Below are 23,576 nucleotides of genomic sequence, written 5' to 3'. Positions count from 1 at the left end.
ACCTGGAAGAAGTTCCTCGCTCCTGGCTTTGGAAATGCCTAGCTCCGGCCATTGCGATCTTTCGGGGAGTGAACGAGCGGATTCAAGACTGACCTCTCTCTCTCTCTCTCTCCCTCCCTCTTCCTCTCTCTGTAACTCTGCCTTTCAAATAAATCAAAAGTAATCAAGTATGAATACTTGATAAGACCTTAAGACGAAGGCAAAAAAGAGACAAGTGGGGTCTCATCAAACTAAAAACCTTCTTACAGCAGCGCAACAATCAATCAACAGAGCAAAGGCACAACCCACAGAATGGGAGAAAATACTTGCAAACTCTGCCCCTGATGAGGGGTTAATTACTGGAATACACAAAGAAGCAACTTCAGCGCAAATACAGCGCCCAAATGAGCCAGAGAGAGAGCAGGAGGTGTACAGACACCCCTCAGAGGAGGACACACAGACGCCCAGCAGGGACCCGAGCAAAGGCTCAGCACGGCGCATCGTCACGGGAGCGCAGAGCCAGCCCGGCAAGAGAGCGTCTCCCTTGTCGGATGCAGGAGATAACGCACACCCCGAGGAGGTGGAGGGAGGGCACCCTCGGAGGCTGTGGGTGGGAATCTGCGCAGTCGTGGTGCAAGGCTACACAAAGGCTTCTCCAGGAACTACAGCTAAAACCACCACAGGTGGCCAGCGCCATGGCGTAGTGGGTGAGGCTCCGCCCGCAGTGCCGGCATCCCATATGGGCACCAGATCCAGTCCCGGCTGCTCCACTTCCATCCAGCTCTCTGCTGTGGCCTGGGAAAGCAGTAGAAGATGGCCCAAGTGCTTGGGACCCTGCCTCCACGTGGGAGACCCAGAGGAAGCTCCTGGCTCCTGGCTTCAGCTCGGCTCAGCTCCGGCCATTGTGGCCAATTGGAGAGTGAACCAGTGGATGGAAGACGCTCCCACCCCCCACCTCTGCTTCTCTCTGTGTAACTCTTTCAAATAATAAATACATCTTTAAAAAAACAAAAAAAGGAAGAAACTCAGCCTGCTGCAGCTTTATTGAATTTCTGTCCAGCCCTGCTGAGACCACATGGTTCTGTGTTCCTTACACGGCTGTGGGCTGAAACCCTCCCAGCCCCGGGACTCCCATGGTAACTGATTTGAGTTCTCATGGCGTGTGCGATGCACTGAAACATCACATGGTACCCCGTAAGAGCATATAATATTTATATATCACCTAAAAAGGTTTTATAAATAGATTTTTTCAAAGATTTATTTATTTATTTGAAAGTCAGAGTTTGACAGAGAGAGAAGAAGTAGAGAGAGAGAGAGGTCTTCCATCCATTGATTCACTCCCCAGATGGCTGCAATGGCCGGAGCTGTGCCGATCCGAAGCCAGGAGCCAGGAGCTTCTTCTGGGTCTCCCACGTGGGTGCAGGGGCCCAAGGACTTGGGCCATCCTCCACTGATTCCCCAGGTCACGGCAGAGAGTTGGATGGAAAGAGGAGCAGCCGGGACTCGAACCAGTGCCCATATGGGATGCCGGCACTGCAGGCAGCCGCCTTACCCACTACGCCATAGCGCCAGCCCCCTATATAGTTTTAAAAGACTACACTCTCTCCACCTGAAATGTCCAACGCAGAGGAATCTAGAATGGAGACAGGGCAGTAGCGGTTGCCCATGGCTGGAGGGTGCACAGGGTAAGGGGAGATGATAACTACAGGGTAAGAGTTCCATCTGGGGGTGACAGAAATGCTCCAAAATTGAGTGTGATGCAGAGTGCACGATCGGAATGTACTAAAACCCCCTGAATTTGACCCAAAGAGAATGACCTGCAGCGTAAGTGAATTAGCTCTCGACAAAGTGCTCAACTCTTATTTTTTTGCCCCAGGCCAAATGTATGAACATGCTATTTTCCATTCAGCTCTGACATCCAGGCCAGCGGCTGACAAACTCCTGTCAAGACCGCAAGGCAGGGCTGGCGCTGTGGTGTAGCGGCGGGTTAAGCTGCCGCCTGTGACACGGGCATCCCAGATGGGCACCGGTTCGAGTCCCAGCTGCCCCGTTTCTGATCCAGATCCCTGCTGTAGCCTGGGAAAGCAGTAGCAGATGGCCCGAGTCCTTGGGCCCCTGCACCCCCGTGGGAGACCCAAAGAAGCTCCTGGCTCCTGGCTTCGGATTGGCGCGGCGGGTTAGAGGCTCAGCTTGGTCACCTGGCTACACACACAGAGCCCTGCTGCGCCCCCGGCCCATGGAAACAGCGCAAAGAGACGGCCACTCCCGACGTCCCCCCGCCCCACCCCCAAACCCCGCTCCTGGGGGATCAGAGTCACCGCCTTCCACAGGCCTCCTCGGCTTAGGAGGCAGAGGGGTCGCACACAGGTTCAGGACAGACGGCTAGACACGGCCAGCAAGCTGCAGCCTTGACCTCTGCCCTGTGACCTTGGCCAAGTCCTGAGCCGCAGCCCGAACCTGCCGCGTTTGCAACCTCGGCTGACCCTCGCTTCCCGTAGCAGACGCCTCGTGCTCTCATTAACCACGCGAGCCCGGTCCCGCTGCCCGGCCCTGCGCGCCCCAAAGCTCGCTCTCAGCCCACCCCAGCCCGATGCGGCCCCTCACCTGTCGGCGGCGCGTAGGCCCGGGCCGGGGACCCCAGGGCTGGCCCCGGCCCCACGGGCCGAGTCAGGAGGCAGCGCCCCCGGTCCCGCAGCCGGAGGCAGCTCCTCCACATCTCCACAGGGAGCTGGGGGAGCACGCGGGGCGCGAGACCAAGCCGCGCTGTCCGGCTGTCCGGACACCTCTCACGCCTCCCCGGATTCCCTCAGCCGCCTCTGGACGCCGCCATCTTCCGCATGAGCCCTACGGCGCTCCGTAGCCGCCGCGCGCCTCCTGCGCACACCCCGCCCCCCGCCGGAGAACCTGCATCACAAACGCTCCTCGCCCCGCCCCTCCGCGCCGCGCCTCCGGAATAAGACTACAATTCCCAGAAGGCCGCTCGCGCTCCCCGCCACGTGTTTTCTCTGCTCGCCAATGGGCGGAAGCGCCGCGTGAGCTTGCTCCCGCCCTCCCGGGAGCTCCGGAGCCAATCGGAAAGCGTGTTGTGTGTGTGTGTGTGTGTTGTGTGTGTGTGCGCCCGCGCGTGCTCCAGCGCAAGTGGAGTAGGGGGCCAAGCTCAGGACCGGGAGGCTCTGCTCGCAGGGCCCGGGGGCCGGGGGCGGCCGGAGCGCTCGGTGCGCAGCGAGCGGGCGGCCCCCTCCCGCGCCTGCCCCGCGCGTGCGCGCTCGGCCCCTCCCTCCCCGGTCCCCTCCTCGGCTCCCGCGCGGCGGCGGCGGCGGCGGTTCCTCTCTCCTCCCCCTGCCCCCAGCCCTGGCTCCGGGGGACCCCGCGATGCCGGTGCGCACCGAGTGCCCCCCGCCGGCCGGTGCGTCGGCCTCGTCCGCGGCCTCGCTCATCCCGCCGCCGCCCATCAACACCCAGCAGCCCGGCGTGGCCACCAGCCTGCTCTACAGCGGCTCCAAGTTCCGTGGCCACCAGAAGAGCAAGGGGAATTCGTACGACGTAGAGGTGGTGCTGCAGGTGAGCGCCGGCCGCGCCGGGGCCTCCTCGCGGCGCTCACGGGCCGGGCCGGCCTTCGGCTCCTCGAGCCCCGCAGAGCCGCGGCCCAGGCCCCGCACCGCCCGGGGCCTCCTGCACCCGGGACCTGCCCAGCTGGTGTCTCACACGCTGCGAGCCCTGAGCCCGATCTGCCTGGCCGGGACCCCAGCACTCTGCCAGACTTGAAACCCGTGACCGGCCCGCCTGGGGATCCGGAAGCCGGCACCCCCCGCGCGCACCTCCCCAACTCCCTTGGCAGGGCCGGTGGCCCTCTGGGCCGGGGCCTCCCGCCTGCTAAGACCCTGAGGGAGCCTCCCCCACCCGAAACCAGAAACCCGCTGTCCAGGGTCCTCGTCTAGGGGGCCCTCCTCCTGCTGGAGTTTGTTGCTGGGAGAGCAAGATATCCCTGTGCAGCCCACGACCGCTGGTTGCTCAGCCCGGGCACGTTCAGCCCGGGTGCTGTTAGCATCTTGCTTCCTGCCGTGCCGCCCCCCACCTCGGCTTCCGTCTCCTTGGCCTGGCCCCGGGCGGCCCCTGGGCTCCTGAAGACCCTCTCTTGCCTGTTGCCTGCACACAAGCCTCCTCCCAGCCTGGCCCAATCTGATTTCACGTCCACTCACCTCCCCGTCTTTGACCTGGATTTCTGAGTTCTGCCGCCAGTCCCTGACCCGCTTCGGAGCTGCAGTTTGACCTGCCTGGTCCTTGGCGGGTGCCACCCCCTCTCTCACATCGCTGGGAGCACCCCCTCCCCAGAACACACGCTGTTCCTTAGCCTGACACCCAGCTGCCTAGGCTGGACCTCAGAGCCCCCAGACCCCCAGACCCCTGTCCCCTTGAAAGCCCTTCCAGAAGCCAGGAGGCCCTGTGTGCTTCCTGCTCCCCTGTGAGAGTGATCTGTTTCTGGTGTTGGCCTTGTAACAGGTTTAAATCTTGAAAGGAGGTTTTCGCTTCCACTAACTGGAGAGCATTCCTTAATCTCTCTTTTTTTTTTCCCTGTGCTTTGCGGGAATAAACAGTTCTCTCTGGTTTGGATTGGCAGAGCTGGGTCCTCCTAGCTTTGCTCTAGAAGCTTAAAGGTCGATCATAAGCCGTGATGTCTCTGTTGTGGAGGCAAAACGATTGTGGCTGACGTTGTCGGTCCTCGGGACTGTATGTCTGGTCTGGTGGTCTCTTCTGCCTAAGACGTGAGACTGCAGGGTTGTAGGCTTCTGTTTTGTCTTAACTAATGACATTCAGGATGTCCCTGGCATGGGACAGGTTTGCAATGGTCTCTTTATTTTTAAATATTTATTTATTCTGAAAGGCAGGGTTACAGAGAGGCAGAGAGAGAGAAAGATCTTCCATCTGCTGGTTCTCTCTCCAGATGGCTGCATTGGCCGGAGCTGGGCTGATCCAAATCCGGGAGCCTGGAGCTTCTTCCGGGTCTCCCACACAGGTACAGGGGCCCAAGGACTTGGGCCATCTTGTACTGTCTTCCCAGGCCACAGCAGAGAGCTCGACCAGAAGTGGAACAGCCAATACTCGAACTGGCACCCACCTGGGATGCCGGCACTGCAGGCGGTGGCTTTACTCGCTGAGCCACAGCGCTGATCCCTGCTGTGGTTTGAAGTCTGTGCCCACTGTTTAATGTGGTGCTTTCCACTGCGGCAGGGGACAGCCACCAGGGTAGCCAGTGTCAGAGAAGTCTGCAGTGCCCGCCCTCTCCCACGGGGCGCCAGCCTCCTCCTGGACAAGTGGAAGTGGAGATGGAGTTGAGGCACAGCTGCTAGGTCCCAGGCGACCCAGAACAGAGTGGACACCTGGCCAGTGGCTGGCAGCCACCTGTGGAGGATGGCCGGTGCGGGGGTAGAGGCCACGCCCGGGAAGGTGGCCGCCCGCCTCTGGGCCAGCCAGCCTCTTGTTCATCACCAGGCCCAGGCCGCGGCGCGTGAATTGCCCCACCATCTGGTTTTGCAGCCGGGACGTGTCTGCCTGACTCAGCTCTCCCAGGCCTTCTCCTCTCCCAACACGGCCGCTCTCTTACTTGGAAGAAACCTTGGAATTCGAGATTCTGATTCACCTGTGTCAGGGGTGCGGTTGGGCCCCCAGCTGGTATTCTCGCGGAGTTGTGCAGCCGTCACCACAACTCCGTTTTAGAAAGTCTTCATCACCCCAAAGGGAGACTTCATCCCCTGTAGCCGTCACCTCCTTCCAGTCTTTGAAGAGTGCTCACTGGGGACATTTCGTGTACATGGACTCGACGCGCCACGTGTGCGTGTTCTTGACTGGTGTCTTTAGCGTGATGTTTCCAGGGTTTCGTTCAGACCATAGCGCGTGTCAGCACTTCGTCCCTTCTTATCATCGCGTTGTCCTTAGAGCCATTGTCCACTGACCACTTGATGGACATCGGGTCATATCCACTCTGGCTTTCTTGAATAATGCTGGTGTAACATTGGTATGTAGGATTTTTTAAAAAGATTTTTATTTATTTATTTGAAAGAGTTACAGAGAGAGAAGACAGACAGAGATCTTCCATCTGCTGGTTCATTCCCCAAATGACTGCAACAGCCAGAGCTGGGCCCAGCTGAAGCCAGGAGCTTCTTCCAGGTCTCCCACATGGGTACAGGGGCCTGAACACTTGGGCCATCTTCTACTGCTTTCCCAGGCCATAGTAGAGAGCTGGATCGGAAGTGGAGCAGCCGGGACGCGAACCAGCGCCCTTAAGGGTTGCCAGCACTGCAGGTGGCGGCTTCACCCACTACGCCACTGTGCCGGCCCTGGGAGTACAGGTTTTTTTATGGGGACGTATGCCTTCACTTCCCTTGGATAGACAGGCGCCAGGGAGTGGGATTTCGGGTCAGGTGGTAACTGTGTAACACTCTGAGAAGCGACTTCTGCAGCAGCAGTACCACTTCCCAGTCTGTCTTGCGGCTTGTCCGTGTCCCTGCTGGCACCTTGCTTCCTGTGGTCCTCCTAGCGGGTGTGCAGTAGCTTCTCTGGTTTCCGTTCTGACTTCCCCGATGGCTGCTGATGGGATACATCCTTGTTTTGTTTTGTTTTGTTTTGTTTTAGTTTCTGGTCTGTGAGGCTCTCAGTGGGTCTTGGTTCGACCCCTGTCAATAGGACGACTCTAACCTCTGCCATCTTGAGGTTTTGTTTTGTTTGTAAGACTTATTTATTTATTTGAAAGTCAGTGCTAGAGAGAGCCAGAGAGAGAAAGAGGGAGAGGTCTTCCATCCGCTGGTTCACTCCCCAAATGGCTGCAAAGGCCAAAGCTGGGCCAATCTGAAGCCAGGCGCCAGGAGCTTCTTCTGGGTCTCCCACACAGGCACAGGGGCCCAAGGACTTGGGCCATCTTCTGCTTTCCCAGGCCACAGCAGAGAGCTGGATCAGAAGTGGAGCATCCGGGACTCAAACCAGCACCCATATGGGATGCTGGCCCTGCTTGTGGTGGCTTTACCTACTGCGCCACAGTGCCGGCCCCGGCTCATAATTTTATTAGCAGGTGTCCCTGCCACCCGCCACCCTCTCTAGCGGCTGTGAAACTCCCAAACTCTATGGAATTCAGGGAGAATCGCCCACAGGACACGAGGCCGCAAGTCAGAGCTGTGGGTGTACGAGTGTGGCTCAGCCGTTCCAAACGCTTCCCCAGTGCCAAGGTCAGCAGATGACGGTACCTACAAGTGCTCTGGCAGGTTTCGCAGGGAACACCTTTGTCACCAGCACCAAGCCTGGAGGCACCTCAGCGTCCCTGCGGTGCTGGCATCCTCTGGCTGCCCGAGTTCATTGCCGCGTGGAAGCCTTGCCTTAGTGTCGGATGTATGGAGTTAACCAGAAGTAGTTGCCGTCTCAGACGTAATAAATGGCACAAAAACTTGTCCGGTTTCTTGGCCCGAGCCCTCGTGTATGTGAAACATCTCAGCGTGTGCTCCAGGGACCAACGTGCTTTAATCCGGGGGTTTCCTGTGCCAGGGATCCCGCTCAGGATGACACCACGGGTGCAGGTGGACCATGCGAGTTCGGCCACAAAGTAACCATGCTGGTCTCAGAGCCACTGGGGGTCCAGGGCTGTGGCACAGCTGGTTAACACCCTGGCCTGAAGTGCTGACATCCCATATAGGTACCGGTTCGAGACCCGGCTGCTCCACTTCCAATCCAGCTCCCTGCTATGGCCTGGGAAAGCAGTAGAAGATGGCCCAAGTCCTTGGGCCCCTGCACCCACGTGGGAGACCTGGAGGAAGCTCCTGGCTCCTGCCTTCGGATCGGCGCAGCTCAGGCTGTTGCGGCCAATTGGGGAGTGAACCAGTGGATGGAAGACTCTCTCTCTCTCTCTCTCTAACTGCCTCTCCTATCTTTGTGTAACTATGACTTTCGAATAAAAATAAATCTTAAAAAAAAATCACTGGAGTTGTCACATCACACCTCAAGGCACGTGGAGCTGGTGTTGTTGCAGGCTGGCCTCTGGCGGGGCCCGCGGTGGGCCCGGTAACCTTCCATCTTCCCTCACAGCCAACCCTGACATCCCTGGCCCGTCTGGCTCAGTCTCAGAGACTGGACCCTGCACGCAGAGCTGCCAGCCACTGGGTAGCAACAGCCCTTCCTCGCTTATGCGCCCCTTTGAAAGCTCTTGATCCCTAACCTAATGGCTCCAAGGGCAACAAGTTTACTGAACACCCAGCAGGGTTGACCAGGTCTCTCAGGGGCAGGGGAGGCCAGCATGGAAGAAGAGGAAATTGGCTGGTGGGTGGGCATCAGCTGGCGGCTGCCACCCTCAGAATCCACTGTGCCCTCCGCGCCTCTTCCTCCTGGGATCCTGGCTCTTGTCGTTAAGAAACACGAGCGTGTGGACAGGGCGGGCACTCACAGGGTGGTCAGGGTGCTTGACTGGCATCTTAGTTTGTGGCTGGCCCGTGGTGTGCCACGGGGGTTTGCTAAGAAGCTGCTCTGGAGTCTTCTGCCCATGTGTGGGGCGGTCACGCAGCACCGACGTAGAAATGGACTATGGAGAGAAGTGAGCTGGGGTCAGCGGTGGCAGGCACCACGTGCACGGGTCGAGAAGGCTCGTGCCACAGCCTGCAGCCCAGCCGGAGCCCTGAGTGGTCCGTGAGTGGTCCAAGGTCCTCAGCTGCAGGGAGCTGACAGCGTTCTGGGACCAGCTGGCTTTGTATACAGGCCATTTGGCGCATGTGTACAGGGGACTCCTGAGGGCCCCGGGGGCTGGTGGGGGAGCCTTGGGCTTGGGCTTCCCCAGCCTGGCCTGGCAGGATCTCGCAGCACCCCGGCGTGTCCCCCGCTGGATATGTTGTTCATCTGCGTGTCTTCTCTTTGCAGCACGTGGACACAGGGAACTCTTACCTTTGTGGCTACTTGAAGATTAAAGGCCTCACCGAGGTAAGCTTCTGTCCACTCCAACCAGAGCCCAGAAGGGGCCAACTTGCCGCAGCCTCGCAGGGAGAGGGGCAGGCCGTCCCCACCCGGGACCCGAGCAGAGCGCGTGGTCGGTCACCAAGCACCTGTACCGTGTGGGGAGCGGGCAGCATTGTGGTCCTGGCGTGTCCTGTTGGGAAGTCATTCAGAGGAAGCTCTGTAAATAATGTCCCAGTGTGACCGACACTGTCAGTGTTGTTTTTAAGTCCTTTTTTTTGCGGGGGAGGACAAAGGGTGCAAGAACACAGCTACTGCCTTCATCATAAGCTATTTTATTTGGAAGGCAGAGACAGGCAGAGATCTCTCTCCTATGCTGGCTCACGCGCCAAGTACTCACGGTATGTGTGGCTGAGCCAGGCCGAGGCTGAGAGCCAAGAGCTCAGTCCAGGTGCACCGCGTGGGTGGCTGAAACTCAGGTATCTGAGCCATCGCCGGCGGCCTCCCGGGGGTACAGCAGGAAGCTGGAATCAAAAGCAGAGTCAGGAGGTGAATCCAGGCCCCCTCCCACCCCGTATGGGATGTGGATGTCGCAAGTAGGGTTTTAACTGCCACTACACATGCTCTCCCCCTTGGAAGATTTTTTTTTTTTAAGATTATTTTATTCATTTATTTGAAATGCAGAGTTACAGAGAGGCAGAGGCAGAGAGAGAGAAAGAAAGAGAGACAGAGAAAGAGGTCTTCCATTTGCTGGTTCAATCCCCAGATGGCCGCAATGGCCAGAGCTGGGCCGACCTGAAGCCAGGAGCCTGGAGCTGCCTCCAGGTCTCCCACATGGGTGCAGGGGCTCAAGGACCTGGACTATCTTCTACTGCTTTCCCAGGCCATAAACAGAGAGCTGACTTGGAAGTGGAGCAGCCGGGTCTCGAACCGGTGCATATGGGATGCCAGCACCACAGGCGGAGGCTTAGCCTACTACGCCACAGCCCTGGTTCCTGAAGTTCTTTAAACCCCATAGTTCACTGGAACCATGAAAGTGACTGGTTTCCAATCTGCTGTGTGAGTAAAGTGTTTTACTTTCTTTGAACCAACTTTAAATAAGTGGGTGTGTGTGTGTTTGGTTGGTTTTTTTTTTTTTTTTTTTTTTTTTTTTAGAAAACGAGAGAAAGCTTCCATCCCCTGGTTCACTCCCCGAGTGCCTGCAGCAGCTGGGCCCGGGACGGCAGCAGTAGGAGGCAGGAGCACCACCCAGGGCTTCCCCGGGGGTGGCAGGACCCCTGTCACCTGAGCGTATCCCTAGCTGCCCCCCAGGGTCTACATTAGGCAGAAGCTGGAGTCAGGAATTGGAGCCGGGTATCGAACCCAGCAGTCAGAGCTGTGCCAATCCGAAGCCAGGGGCTTCTTCCGGGTCTCCCACATAGGTGCAGGGGCCCAAGGACGTGGGCCATCTTCTACTGCCTTCCCAGGCTATAGCAGAGAGCTGGATCAGAAGTGGAGCGGCCGGGTCTCGAACCGGTGCCCATATGGGATGTCGGTGCTTCAGGCCAGGGCGTTAACCCACTGAGCCACAGTGACAGCCCCCCTGAAAGACTTTTTTTAAACTATCCATCTAATATATGTTTACCATTGATAGTTAGCAAACTGCGGGAAACTGTAGCAAATCTTTGAACTAGTCTTACAATACCCATTATTTTGCTGTCTGTAAAGCATAGGATGTTGTATGAAATATGTTTTAATTAGTTTAAATGATTTGGGTTTAGTTAGTAGTCATCATCTTCCTCACGTGCATTGCATAAAAAAGTTTATTTTTTTAAAGATTTATTTGTTTATTTGAAAGGCAGAGTTACATAGAGGCAGAGATAGAGAAAGAGGGAGAGAGATCTTCTATCCGCTGGTTCACTCCCCAGATGGCCGCAACGGCCGGAGCTGTGCCGATCCAAGACAGGAGCCAGGAGCTTCTGCCAAGTCGCCCTTGCAGGTGCAGGAGCCCAAGCACTTGGGCCATCTTCCACTGCTTTCCCAGGCCACAGCAGAGAGCTGGATCGGAAGTGGAGTAGCCAGGACTCGAACTGGTGCCCACATGGGGTGCTGGTGCTGCAAACGGCAGCTTTTACCCTCTACGCCACAGTGCCAGCCCCCAGAAAATGTTTAAGTGGGAGATAAATTATGTCTTAAAATGTGTTTATGTACCCCCTAGAAAGCAAACCCCAAAGCTGTAAGGAATAGTGTGCTGTGTCTACATTTGGGGAGGGGAGCGCTTTCCTGGAGCCCCGCCTTGGGGGAGGGGTCATGGTCAGGGGTGGGTTTGGAAGCGCCAGCTGAGGTTGTGCCACACTTGCTCAGAAGCAGGGAGACTGACCACCCGAACCACACAGCAACCAAACCCACCGGAGACTACTGCGTCACGGGTGCCAGCTCCTCCGCAGGACAGGGAATGGAGTTCTCCTTGACATATCGGCTCACTCAGCGCCCCTCCCTGACAATCGGGGTCTGCAGGGAAAGCCATCAGCCACCGCCCCTTCCGGGTGAGCCCGGAGCCTGTGGCTTGGGCGACCTCAGCAGCTGCCCGTGGCAGGCAGAGCCTGCCTGGGGGATGGGGCTGGCTACAGCACTCCTGATGCTGGCGCGGGCTCTCCTTGGCTCTGTCAGTCATCCCCAGTTTGGCTGGAGTCCACTGCTTGAATTTACAGGGCCTGACCCAAGAAGTACAGTCGTCCGCTGGTACCCATGGGCGCCCCAGCGGCCAACATCCGCAGATGCTCCAGGCCCTGGCACCTCCTGCTCTATGCGCCAAGTTCCCTCTAAGATGGCGTACACGCAGTGCCACGCAGTGCTGTGGGAATAGTTGTGTTGTGTAGGGAACAGTCATCAAAAGAAAAATCTGTACTTGTTCAGCAGTGCCGTGATTGTGTTTTGTTTTGGTTAAATGCTCTGGTCCAAGCTTGGCTGACTGCATGGATGCACAGTCCGTGGATGGAGGGACACTGTCCATCTTTCTGGTGACTTCTGTGCATTGTTTAATCGTCAGAGTTTGGGGGACCTGGGCTGGGGTCACCTGTTAAAACACTACCTGAAGAGTTTGGAAGAGAGACATCCATGCAGAATCACTGGTCCAGGGCCGGCGCTGTGGTGTAGCGGGTAAAACTGCCTCCTGCAGTGCCACCATCACATATGGTCACCGGTTCAAGTCCTAGCTGCTCCACGTCCCATCCAGCTCTCTGCTGTGCCCTGGGAAAGCAGTGGAAGATGGCCCAAGTCCTTGGGCCCCTGCACCCACGTGGGACCAGGAAGAAGCTCCTGGCTTCAGCCTGGCCCAGCCCTGGCCATTGTGGCCATTTAGGGAGTGAGTCAGTGGATGGAAGATCGATCAATCTCTCTCTCTCTCTCTCTCTCTCTGCCTTTGGAATAAATACACAAATGAGCCTCTCAGAACTCAGAGTGCACTCTCAGAGCGCCCTGGAGGTAGGTGTCCTCACAGAGCAGGCCTTGTCAGCCAGCTGAGGCCGCAGCGGTGGCATCCTGTGTCCTGGAAGCCCCGAGCCGGGGGTTGCATGGCGGCAGCGGCTCCCCAGCAGGTCCTGAGCTGTGTTTGTGCACGGTCAGAGAGGCTTCTGTGGGGCCCGGAGGGGAGACACGGCCACACCTCTGTGGTCCTGGGACCCTCGCCTGCAGTTCCCGTGCCTAAATCTTGGGCAGCCCACTCCTGAGGAGCTGCAGGGGCGTGGCCAGCCAGGCCCAGGGCTGGTTTGGTTTTTCTGGGTGGGTGGCATTGACAAACGCAGAGAAATGGCAGATTTTTTTTAATGTGCTTTCTCTTAGGGTAATTTTTTTCCCCAAATCTTTCATGCCTGTTCATTAGCACATGAACAAATAGCAAAATAAAATTATGTGTTCTACAAAGCATTTCAAAGTCTAATTAAGCGTGGGACAGCTCGGTTATCAGCACTGGGATGCTTCAGGGTCGTGGTTTCACACTGCATACGATGAAATGAACACGGTAGCCCTGGTAGATCCAGCACCCGGGGTGGGGGTGTCTGCCAGAAGGTGTACCCCCCCGGGTTGGGGGGAGGAGAGCTGAGCCAGGCCAGGGAGCAGTGGGCTGCTCTCCGGAGAGCTGGACCGGAGGGGCCACAGGGCTGAGCCAGGCCAGAAAGCAATGGGCTTCTCTGGCCAGGGAGAGACTCGGCCGTCCAGGTTGTGATCTGGGTTTCCCGCACGGGCAGTGAGCGGGCGTGGCCCACATGTCTGAGCACTGGGAAGGCGCACCGGCAGGGTCGGTTCCCTGGGGAAAGGGTCAGAGGCTCAGGCAGCCCCTGTCCTCATGTCTGGTTTCCACCGTAGGAGTATCCGACCCTCACGACCTTCTTTGAAGGAGAAATAATCAGCAAAAAGCACCCTTTCCTAACTCGCAAGTGGGATGCGGACGAAGATGTGGACCGGAAACACTGGGTGAGTCGCGCTCCGGCGTCCCCGGCCCCGCTGGGACACCCCTGGAATTCCAGGCTCCCCACTGTGTAGCTGCCGAGGACAGAGCTGTCTCCGCTCCAGTGGCGCTGAGTCTCAGAACAGCTGAGCGCCGCTGCCCCGGGTCCTGCCAGCCTCTGTCTTCAGAAAGGTGGGCCACGAAGACAGCGGGTTTCTGTTTAACACCAGGGAGCCCAGCAGCCTTGCTGTGTGTAGACCAAGCAGAAAAGAGCGAGGCAGCAGCCGGATTCTAGAGCCCGGCATCTCGTCTCTGCCCGGGTCCAGCACCCGGCCTGCAGGGGGAGCCCTGGGAGCAGCCCCTTGTCTGCCCTTGTCTCCACACAGGAGCAGCTCTGCCTCTGACTACTGAGGGTTTTTTTTTTTTTTTGGGGGGGGGGTGGTTTGAGTTTGGAAAGGAATGGCTATGAACACTGAGTTACTATTATTCAATTGAAGTTTGAACTTTGTAAAACTTTTTTTTTTGAAAGCTCCACGTTTTGACTGTTGCAGCAAACGCGCACAGCTCAGTGGGTGCCTGTGTCTCCAGAGATGACAGAAGTACCCAAAGGCTCAGGCAGCCCAGGTGGTGTGCACTGGTGCATGGCATCGGCAGGCAGAGTCGGGAGGGCCCCTGGGTGCCATCTGCCCCACACCTGCCCGGCACGGAAAGGTCTTCCTAGGAGTAAAGCTGGCTGGTGCCCATTCCACTTAGTCTCTCATTTCAAATTGGTCCCGCGAAAGGCCGAGTGTTCGGGCCCTGCGATGACTCCCTGGTAGGTTAGGCTGCCTGCAAATCCAGCACTTGGAGAGCAGCTCTAATTTTCCCATCGGCTTCCACTAATATACTGTCCAAGACTCCGGCCTCCGTTAGGCCACACGGAAACCTTTGGAGCGAGAGAGGGACCAAGAAGGCCGCCAGTGGCGCTGGCACACCACTGAGTGTGGTTAGGGCGAGGGAGCCAGGCCGGCAGAGCGTCTCCTCCCTGCCGTTCTGGCAGCCCTGGCTTCGCTTGGCATAACCTCCCCAGCTCAGGAGGGCCCCACGTTCCCGGAGCTCTGTGCTGTGCCTTTGCCTGGGACTTAGGGTGTCTCCTAAACCTCCCCCGGCCTCATTTTCCCCCGATAAACTAGAATGAGAGACACATTGTGGTCCTCTCTCAGTGGTCTTGACACGGTGCTACTACAGAGTCAAGATTCCGTGCACAAAGGTACTGCAGAAGTGTCTGGAGAAGTGGGATTAAAGATAAGCTTTGCTGGGCGCAGGTGTTTGGCAGAGCAGTCACGATGCCCACATTCTGTCCCAAAGTATCAGGGTCTGTCCTGGCCGCACTTCTGGCCCCAGCTTCCTGCTCACACGCACGCTGGAAGGCAGCAGGTAGTGGCTCAAGTGTTACTGGGCTCGCCACCACCCATTGGGAGATAGGGATGGAGTTCCCAGCTCCTGGCCTTGGCCGGGCCCAGCCCTGGCTGTTAGGGGGCATTTGAGGAGTGAACCAGCAGAAGATCTCTCTCAGTCTCTGTCTCTGCCTTTCCAATAACTGAAAGTAAATAAATAAAAGATAGGTTTATTTGGTTCAAAGGTTTTTTATTTTACATGTATTATATTTATATGTATATTTGAGAAGCAGAGGTAGAGAGGACCCATCTTCTAGTTCATTGTCCAAGTACCTGCAACAGCGGAGGCTGGGCCAGGCCGAAGCAGGAGCTGGGAGCTCATTGCGTGCCCACCAGACAGTTGGCTGAGACCAGACTGCTTGAGCTACCCGCCATTGGGCACATAGCAGGAAGCTGGAATTGGGAGTGGAGCTGGGACTCTGATAACGGGATGCGGGCGACCCAAACAGCGTCTTAACCCCTAGGCAATTGGCAGCCCCCATGCCAACAGGCTTTAAACCCCACGTGTAGATTTTTCAAGATGTACATTTTTTTTTTCAAGATTATTTATTTGAGAGACAGAGTTACAGACAGAGGGAGAGATCTTCCATCTGCTGGCTCACTCCCCAAATGGACACAATGGCCAGAGCTGGGCCGAACTGAAGCCAGCAGCTTCTTCCAGGTCTCCAAAGTGGGTGCAGGGGCCCAAGCACTTGAACCATCCTCTGTTGCTTTCCCAGGTACCTTAGCAGGGAGTTGGATCGGAAGTGGTGCAGCCAGAACTCGAACTGGAGCCCATATGGGATGCCAGCACTGCAGGCAGATCCTAGCCCACTACTCCACAGCACTAGCCCCAAGTCATGCATTTTCCATGAACTTTTTGAAGCACCCTCATGTTTCATCTCCTCAGAATAAAACTATTTGGGGCTGGCACTGTGGCACAACGGGTTAAAGCACTGGCCTGAAGCATCGGCATCCCATATGGGCACTGGTTCTAGACTCGGCTGCTCCACTTCCGATCTGGCTCTCTGCTATGGCCTGGGAAAGCAGTAGAAGAGGGCTCAGGTCCCTGTATCCACGTGGGAGACCTGGAAAAAGCTCCTGGCTCCTGGCTTCGGATCGGCCCAGCTCCGGCCGTTGCGGCCATCTGGGGAGTGAACCAGCGGATGGAAGACCTCTCTCTGTCTCTACCTCTCTCTGTAACTCTTTCAAATAAATAAAATAAATCTTAAAAAAAAAGATATAACAGGATCTACAACTTAAATCTGTTTTTTATGTAAGATGTTTTCTTAGGAAATCAATACGTGCTGATTTTTAAAGATTTGAAGAAAATATGAAAGGAAAAAATACCACCTGTAGTGACAATACCTAAAGCTAAAACAGTGATTGATCTCTGCCTGAGTCGCTTCTGAGATACATACATACAGATATACACACTTTTTTTGTCTTTTTACAAAAATAGGATCAAAAGATACCAGTTCTGTTTTGTTTTGTTGTCATTTACTGAACTTGAAATATAGAAGTGACCCAAAAGAGATCCTGCAGCCATGGTTCACTCCCCAAATGACCCCCAGCAGGCAGGGCTGGACCAAGCCGCAGCCAGGAGCCAGGAGCCCTGCCTGGTGCTTGGGCTGCCCTAGGCTACCTCCCAGGCTGCACTGTTAGCAGGGGGCTTGGTCAGAGCTGAAGGCAGGACTCAACACTTGGCACTCTGATGCCGCGCGGGGGCGGGGCATTCCAAACAGCAGCCTAGCCCACTGCACCCCAGTGCCCGGCCCAGAAGGGTAGAGGTTTGCACCCTGTTGCTAGTCTCCTTTTGTGGCTTGGCCAGTTTCTAGCTAAGGCACAGGCCCAAACGCCCCTACTGCCGTGGGAGTCTGCGCTCCGCCGGCCCTCACCTGGGGCTGGCAGGCTCCCGACTCCTCCGCCTAACTCTTTGCTCCTGCAGATTACTTACAGAGGTCTGCTCTTAATTGTCCTTAGCCTGCATCTGTCTGTGCGGAGGTGCTCTGGGCATGCGTCCGTCCTAGTCCTTTGGCCCCTTGCTGCCCGCCCTCACGGGCTGGAGTCCAGTGCTCTGACCCGAGTGCAGGGCTGCGGCAGTGGCCGGAGGGTCTGACCCAGGCTCCCCCGGCATTACTGGGCTTTAGCCGCCCCATCAAGAGCCAAGGCCGCAGCTGGCAAGGCTGTGACCAGGTGAGTGCCCCCGGGCGCCCACAGCCAGCTCGGACACCAGGGCCCATCACCATCCTCTTTTTGCTTCCAGGGCAAGTTTCTGGCTTTTTACCAGTACGCAAAATCATTTAATTCAGATGACTTCGATTATGAAGAGCTGAAGAATGGAGATTATGTCTTTATGCGATGGAAGGTGAGCTCCCCCTTCCCCGGCCCGTGATCTCCGCCGCCTCCCGTGGGCCAGCGCTGGTAATGCACCCCACACACCTGCTCTGCCCCAGGGCGTGCTCTGGGGGACTGCTGGGTCCTCCATGGCTCTGGTTAGTGGTTGGCTGGGGAACTCCTGCCTGGGTGCACGTGCTGACACTGTTGCATCTTCTCCCTCTCCCTGCTCTCACCCCAGGAATCCCTTTGAGCCTGCAGGCTGAATCACCCACGTGCACTGTAGATTTGGGGTGGAGCCAGACGTTTCTCTGAGTGTAGTCACCCATTGGACCGCCTTAATGCCATCAGAGTGACTGGTCTCCCCCCCCAACTCCTCGCCACATCCTTTCCCCGGGGCCCTCTGCTCCCCTCCAGCTCAGGAAGTGAGGGACCAGGAATGGAATGTGGGTTTTCCACTCAGCCGCCCGCGGAGCGCTCCGTGTCGGCGCGGCTGTCGCCTGAGAAGTGGCTCTGTGCTCCCTGCCTGGGTAAGCGCGGGCAAAGCCGGGAAGCAAGCTTGTGAAGCTGCACCCAGCTCCTGCTCCTCCTGCTCCCGATCCGTGGGAGGACTCGGGAGGCCTCGCCAGCTCTCAGGCCGACGCGTCATCTGGGGTCCTCCTGCAGGCCTCCTCTGGGGGGAGGGCAGGAGCGTCCCTCAGGCCGTCTGTGTTGCTGGGCACAGAGTCCATGCCCAGCCTGCCCCTGTCTAGTGGGACGTGTGCCCGCTGAACCTGTTCAGGGAAGTGTCTTGTGCTCATTTTAAGAACAATTTTTGAAAACCACAATTTTTAGAGGCTGAATAGGGAGGGAGGTGAGGGTCTTAGAATTTTTAAATGGCAATGGAATTGTTCTGTGTCCAAAGGATTTCTTAGGATGACCGACCCGCGGGCCATGGGCCGTTAGCAGCCCTCCCGAGGCCTGGGGCCTCGGACCTTCTCTGTCCAGGAGAGCAGAGGCCAGGACACAGGCTTTCTGCTGGGCTCTGGCCGGAAACCCATGCTCGCCTCTTCTCCTGGAGTGCCCAGAGAGGGTGTCCGCGGGGCTGGTGGTGACCTAGCCACCCTGAGAATAAGCCGCAGGCCCACAGGTGATGGGAACCTGGCCCTTCCAGGCCGTTCCGTCCATGCTCTCTGAAGACAGACATCAGGCAGGTGCTGGTGTTTCCAGTGTTTGGTACTTGTTTTTTTTTAAGGTTGTTTATTCGAAAGGCAGAGCTACAGAAAGAGAGCTCTTCCACCCACTGGCTCATTCCCCAGTGGCTGCAACAGTCAGGGCTGGGCCAGCCTGAAGCCAGGAGCCCGGAGCCCTATCTGGGTCCCCCACATGGGTGACAGGGGCCCAGGCCTCAGGCCATCCTCTGGCGACTCCCTAGGCACATTAGCAGGGGACGGGAGACGGTACCCTTTGAGCGGCTGATCCAAATGAACTCACGGTGCAGCTTGCCGCCAGAGACCACATGCTCGTGTTTTTTCTCTTGCGTGTGTTCAGAGTGCCCCGGGGCTGAGCAGGGCGGCACCGGGAGTGGCAGAGGATGCTGCCTGCTAACGCCCCGGCCTTCGTCTGCCTGCAGGAGCAGTTCCTGGTCCCAGACCATACAATCAAAGACATCAGCGGTGCTTCCTTTGCTGGCTTCTACTACATCTGCTTTCAGAAATCGGCTGCCTCCATAGAGGGCTACTACTACCATCGGAGCTCAGAATGGTGAGGCCCCGGGGGCCGGGGGTCCCCGCTGGAGGTTGGCTGACCCCTTCACCCCACCCCACCCCTGGCTCTCCCTGGTTCATCAAACCCAAAGGAAAAACCTCGGCCCACATCTGCGTAGGCTTTGCGCTTTATCTACACACCGCAGGCCCGTCGCCATGACCTCAGGGGCTCCTAACGGGCTCGTCCCCCTCCACAGAGAGCAGAGCAGGCAGGACCGCGAGGCAGTGTCGGGGGAAGAAACTCGTCTCTGACCCTCTGCTGGACCTCCAGCAGGGCTAGCTCGCTCTCGCTGGCTCCTATTCTCACTCTTCCCAGGTTGAGTTTGTAACTGAGATGTGCTCTAACCCGGTGTGGGCAGCAGGAAGGTGGGTGCCAGCCGCCTCTTTAGTTCTCTGTTTCTGGGACGTGGGTCCCGCACGCCCCTGCTGTCATCCGATGCCCTGGTTGACAGCCTCCCCTGTGTCTCAGCCAGGGAAAAGGATAGAGCCCTGAAGTACTGACCTTTGCCACCTTTTGGGAGACCTTGGTAGCCTCCTTGCCGCACTTTTTTTTTTTTTTTTTTTTGATTGATTGATTGATCGATTTGAAAGGCAGAGTTACAGAGAGGCAGAGGCGGGGGGGGGGGGGTGTCTATCTGCTGGTTCACTCCCCAAATGGCCGCAGCAGCAGGAGCTGGGCCAATCAAGAGCCAGGAGCCTCTTTCAGGTACAGGGGCCCAAGGACTTGGGCCATCTTATACTGCTTTCCCAGGCCATAGCAGAGAGCTGGATCAGAAGTGGAGTGGCCGGGTCTCGAACCAGTGTCCATATGGGACGCTGGCACTGCAGGCGGCGGCTTTACCCGCTACACCACAGCGCCGGCCCCCTTCTTGCTGTACTTTTAAGCACCTGGCCGTCCCTAGAGGCTGGACCCTATCGTGAAGCTCCTGAAAAGTGTGTTAACCCCTGGAGTCGAGTCCCTGGGAGGGCTGTGGCTTCAGCGCCAGAGCACGCTGCGTTTCTCAGCATCGTCCGTGGTCCCTGGGAACACACTTGGAACTTCACAGAGGCTGTGTCCTAAGTTTTGGGTCATACACATGGCCCCCAGCTTGAGGTGAACTTGCCAGAAAAGGGAAATGAAGACAGTGCCAGGGGCCTGGTCTTGGTGTTTGACGTCGCGAACCCAGCGCTACGGGGCTTCTCCCATTAGCAAGTAGCACTGCAGCAGAGCGCACCCACAGCCCGAGGTGCACCTGCCGCGATGCTGAGCGTGGGGGCGCTTTCTCACGCTTCAGTGCCTCCTCACTGAGCCCCCCCTCGAACTCCGTGCCCAGCGGCAGCCAGGTTACACTGGCGAGTAATGAGTGTGTCAGGCTTGCAGCGACTGCGCGGTTCTTGAGTGAGCGTCAAAGCTTGCCCTAGCCCTGTCTCAGAAAGACAGCAGCCTCACTGAGCCAGTGCTCCTGGGCCGTCCCATCAGGGGCCTCTGGTGCGCTCACGGAGCAGTGCAGGCGCCAGCGTCCGAGCCTTGCCCTGTGCACAAGAGGGAACCCCACGTACCCCCTCAGCCGTCATGCCCAAGCCCGCTATCCCCAGCCCTGGGCCATGCTGCTCCTCCCTCCCTCCCTCCCTCCCTCTCTCTCTCCCTCCCTCTCTCTCTGCTCCTCCCTCCCTCCCTCTCCCTCTCTCTCTCTCCCTCTCTCCCTCTCCCTCCCTCCCTCCCTCTCTCTCTCTGCTCCTCCCTCCCTCCCTCCCTCTCCCTCTCTCTCTCTCCCTCTCTCCCTCTCTCCCTCTCTCTCTCTGTCCCTCCCTCCCTCCCTCTCTCTCTCTCTCTGCTCCTCCCTCCCTCCCTCCCTCTCCCTCCCTCTCTCTCTCTGCTCCTCCCTCCCTCCCTCTCCCTCTCTCTCTCTCCCTCTCTCCCTCTCCCTCCCTCCCTCCCTCTCCCTCTTTCTCTCTCCCTCTCTCCCTCTCCCTCCCTCCCTCTCTCTCTGCCCCTCCCTCCCTCTCCCTCTCTCTCCCTCCCTCCCTCCCTCTCTCTCTCCCTCCCTCTCTCTCTCTGCTCCTCCCTCCCTCCCTCTCCCTCTCTCTCTCTCCCTCTCTCTCTCCCTCTCTCCCTCTCCCTCCCTCCCTCTCTCTCTGCTCCTCCCTCCCTCCCTCCCTCTCCCTCTCTCTCTCTCCCTCCCTCCCTCTCTCTCTCCCTCTCTCTGCCCCTCCCTCCCTCCCTCTCCCTCTCCCTCTCTCTCTCTCTCTCTCTCTCTCTCTCTCTGCTCCTCCCTCCCTCCAGAACTTCCCCTTCACTGCCAAATGACTTCCCGTTTCTGCACGCACGCAGCGTGAGCAGTAGCACGGAGCCGCCGCGCACACGGGGCTGAGTTTCCACTTTCAGTTCCAGGGCTGGAGCCGCGCGGGCGCAGGCTTCTGTGTGTAGCACTCTGAGGTTGGGTTTCTCCGCCCCCTCCCTGACACCTGCCGCCACGCCTGCCCCGAAGCCGCCCCCTGTGGGGATGGCCCCCAACCCTGCCACATAATATTGATTGGTGTATTCCCAGTGACTAATGCACGTTCCATTCCCAATCAGTTTTGGGGTTCTCTTCCTCGCACTGCTGCGTGGAACAAGTAGGGAGAAGCTGACCCCTCAGCTGCTGCCCTGACCATGCCAGGGCTGTCGGGCCTGTGTTCAGTTGTGTGCCCCTGTTCTTCCTTCCTTCCCGTGACCCCGCGTGACCTCCACGTGACCATCCACAGTGGTCTCCATTTTTTTTTTTAAAGATTTATTTATCTATTTGAAAGTCAGTTACAGAGAGAGAGAGAGAGAAAGAGAGAGGTCTTCCATCTGCTGGTTGACTCAGTTGGCTGCAATGGCTGGAGCTGTGCCAATCCAAAGCCAGGAGCCAGGAGCTTCTTCTGGGTCTCCCACATGGGTACAGGGGCCCAAGCACTTGGGCCATCTTCTACTGCTTTCCCAGGCCACAGCTGGGAGCTGGATTGGAAAAGGAGCAGCCGGGACTAGAACCGGCACCCATGTGGGATTTCGGCACCGCAGGTGGTGGCTTTACCTGCTACGCTACAGCGCCAGCCCCAGTGGTTTCCGAGTTTAACACTGTACCTCGGGACGTGGGAGCGTGGAAGTGAACGGTGGGATAAAGCGTAGGGTTGGCTGTGTTGAGAACTCTCTGTGTCTGTCCGTGAAGGCTGCAGGGACTTCACAGTGTCACGGACAGGGCTGCAGCGCCACGAGCTGAGATAGACCTGGGGCTTCCGGCTGCAGCTCCCCTGGGGCTCCCCATCCCCCCCCCCCCCCCCCCCCCCCGGTCCTCGTCTCTCTGGGACTAGAACAGATAGCCTAGAGACAGGGGTCAAACAACAAGAGGCCAAGAGGGAACCTCAGCCAGCCAGGCTCCACTGGGAAAGTACGAGGCGCTTCCAGAACCCCCTGGGAAAACGGTGTTAAAACATAAGTTTATTTTGGTGCCCAAATTTTCGAACTCCACTGCATAGGATGAGTCTTCAAACAGTTCATGGAAAAGGTGTTATTACCCAAAAAGGGGGCAGAATTGTACCCAAATAAGCTTTCCTGCTCAATCCCAATTCCCAGCGTCTTAGGTGGCCTGCTCCTATGGCGGGGTGCTCGGCGGGGGCAGGGGGTAGCCTGGAGCGGCAGCCATGGCCCGGGCGCGTGGGGTGACCGCCTTGCGTGTGCGTGTCTCCCCCTCCCCCTCTGCAGGTACCAGTCCCTCAACCTGACCCACGTTCCCGAACACAGCGCGCCTATCTACGAATTCCGGTGACAGCGGGTCCGGCCGGCATCCCAATAAAAATGAACTTGGCAGAAAAGACCTTAGCCAGGAAACTTGTGTCCCTGCCAGAGCCAGGAGGAGGAGCAAGTTCCCGTCTCTTCGAGAGCATGGACGAGAACCCACAGAAGCCAGCCGAGGAGCTCGCGCGGGCAGGCGTGGGCAGGCGCGGGCAGGCGGGGCCGCCGGCCCCATTCTCCCTCCCCTCTGGCAGCCTGGCCTCTGTGTGCTTTTCAGCGACCTTAAATGCACTTCGTTCCCTGCACAGCTAACTTCTGCATCCCGGAAATGCCCACTCCTGCCCGGTCCTGGGCCCCGCCTCCCGCCCAGCAGGTCAGCTCCCGCGTAGCCTTGGTGCTCAGTGGTCCCTCCCCACTCCCCATCCCCCCCGCCCCCTTTTGCGTGGCCCTGGAGCTGGGGGGGGGGGGGGTGGCGAGCTACAGAGTGAGGTGGAGGCCGTGGCCGATGGGATCCGTGCCGGGTCTCATCGGTCTTCGGGGTTCCTGTCGCCTCGTGTGTTGCCGAGGCCAAGCCAGTAGGTGGCTGGCATGCTGCGGGGGGTGTTTGGGGCGGGGCGGGGTGGGGGGGTCACTCCAGTTAAGGCTTCCAGATCCCCTGGCAGGAGCAGGTCCCAGCCCCGCGGCCTCAGCACGCTTGCTCCAGACTTTGGAACTCAAGGGCAATACGAAACCTAAAAAAAAATGAGATTTTTTTTATGACAAAATTATTTTTATTGGTCCCTTGAACGAGGACCCTGTGGCAAATGCACAACTATTCAGAATTACATTTTATCGTTTTCACATTGAAAACAGCAAATGTCGACTTAGTAATTTTTATATCTATATGTATATGTGTACATATATTTAAGCAACCAGCAGTTTTGAGAGACGCGTGGTCCCGGTGCAGGCGTTATACGGCATCGGTGAGACGACAGGGCCGGACCCCAGGGCCTGTGCGGGGTGGGGTGTGGGGGTGCGGTTTA

At 57.8% G+C, this 23,576-nt stretch overlaps 1 pseudogene; it reads left to right on the top strand.

The window, feature by feature from the left end:
- The first annotated feature begins 2,569 nt into the window (after positions 1-2,569).
- Positions 2,570-23,147, top strand: LOC133755460 (glucose-induced degradation protein 4 homolog; annotated as a pseudogene).
- The last annotated feature ends 429 nt before the right edge of the window (positions 23,148-23,576 follow it).

This window comes from Lepus europaeus, unplaced genomic scaffold (genome assembly GCF_033115175.1).
Source record: "Lepus europaeus isolate LE1 unplaced genomic scaffold, mLepTim1.pri SCAFFOLD_494, whole genome shotgun sequence".
Taxonomy (NCBI): Eukaryota; Metazoa; Chordata; class Mammalia; order Lagomorpha; family Leporidae; genus Lepus; species Lepus europaeus.
Note: the sequence above shows the minus strand (reverse complement) of the source record. Positions and strands in the feature narration are given on the sequence as shown.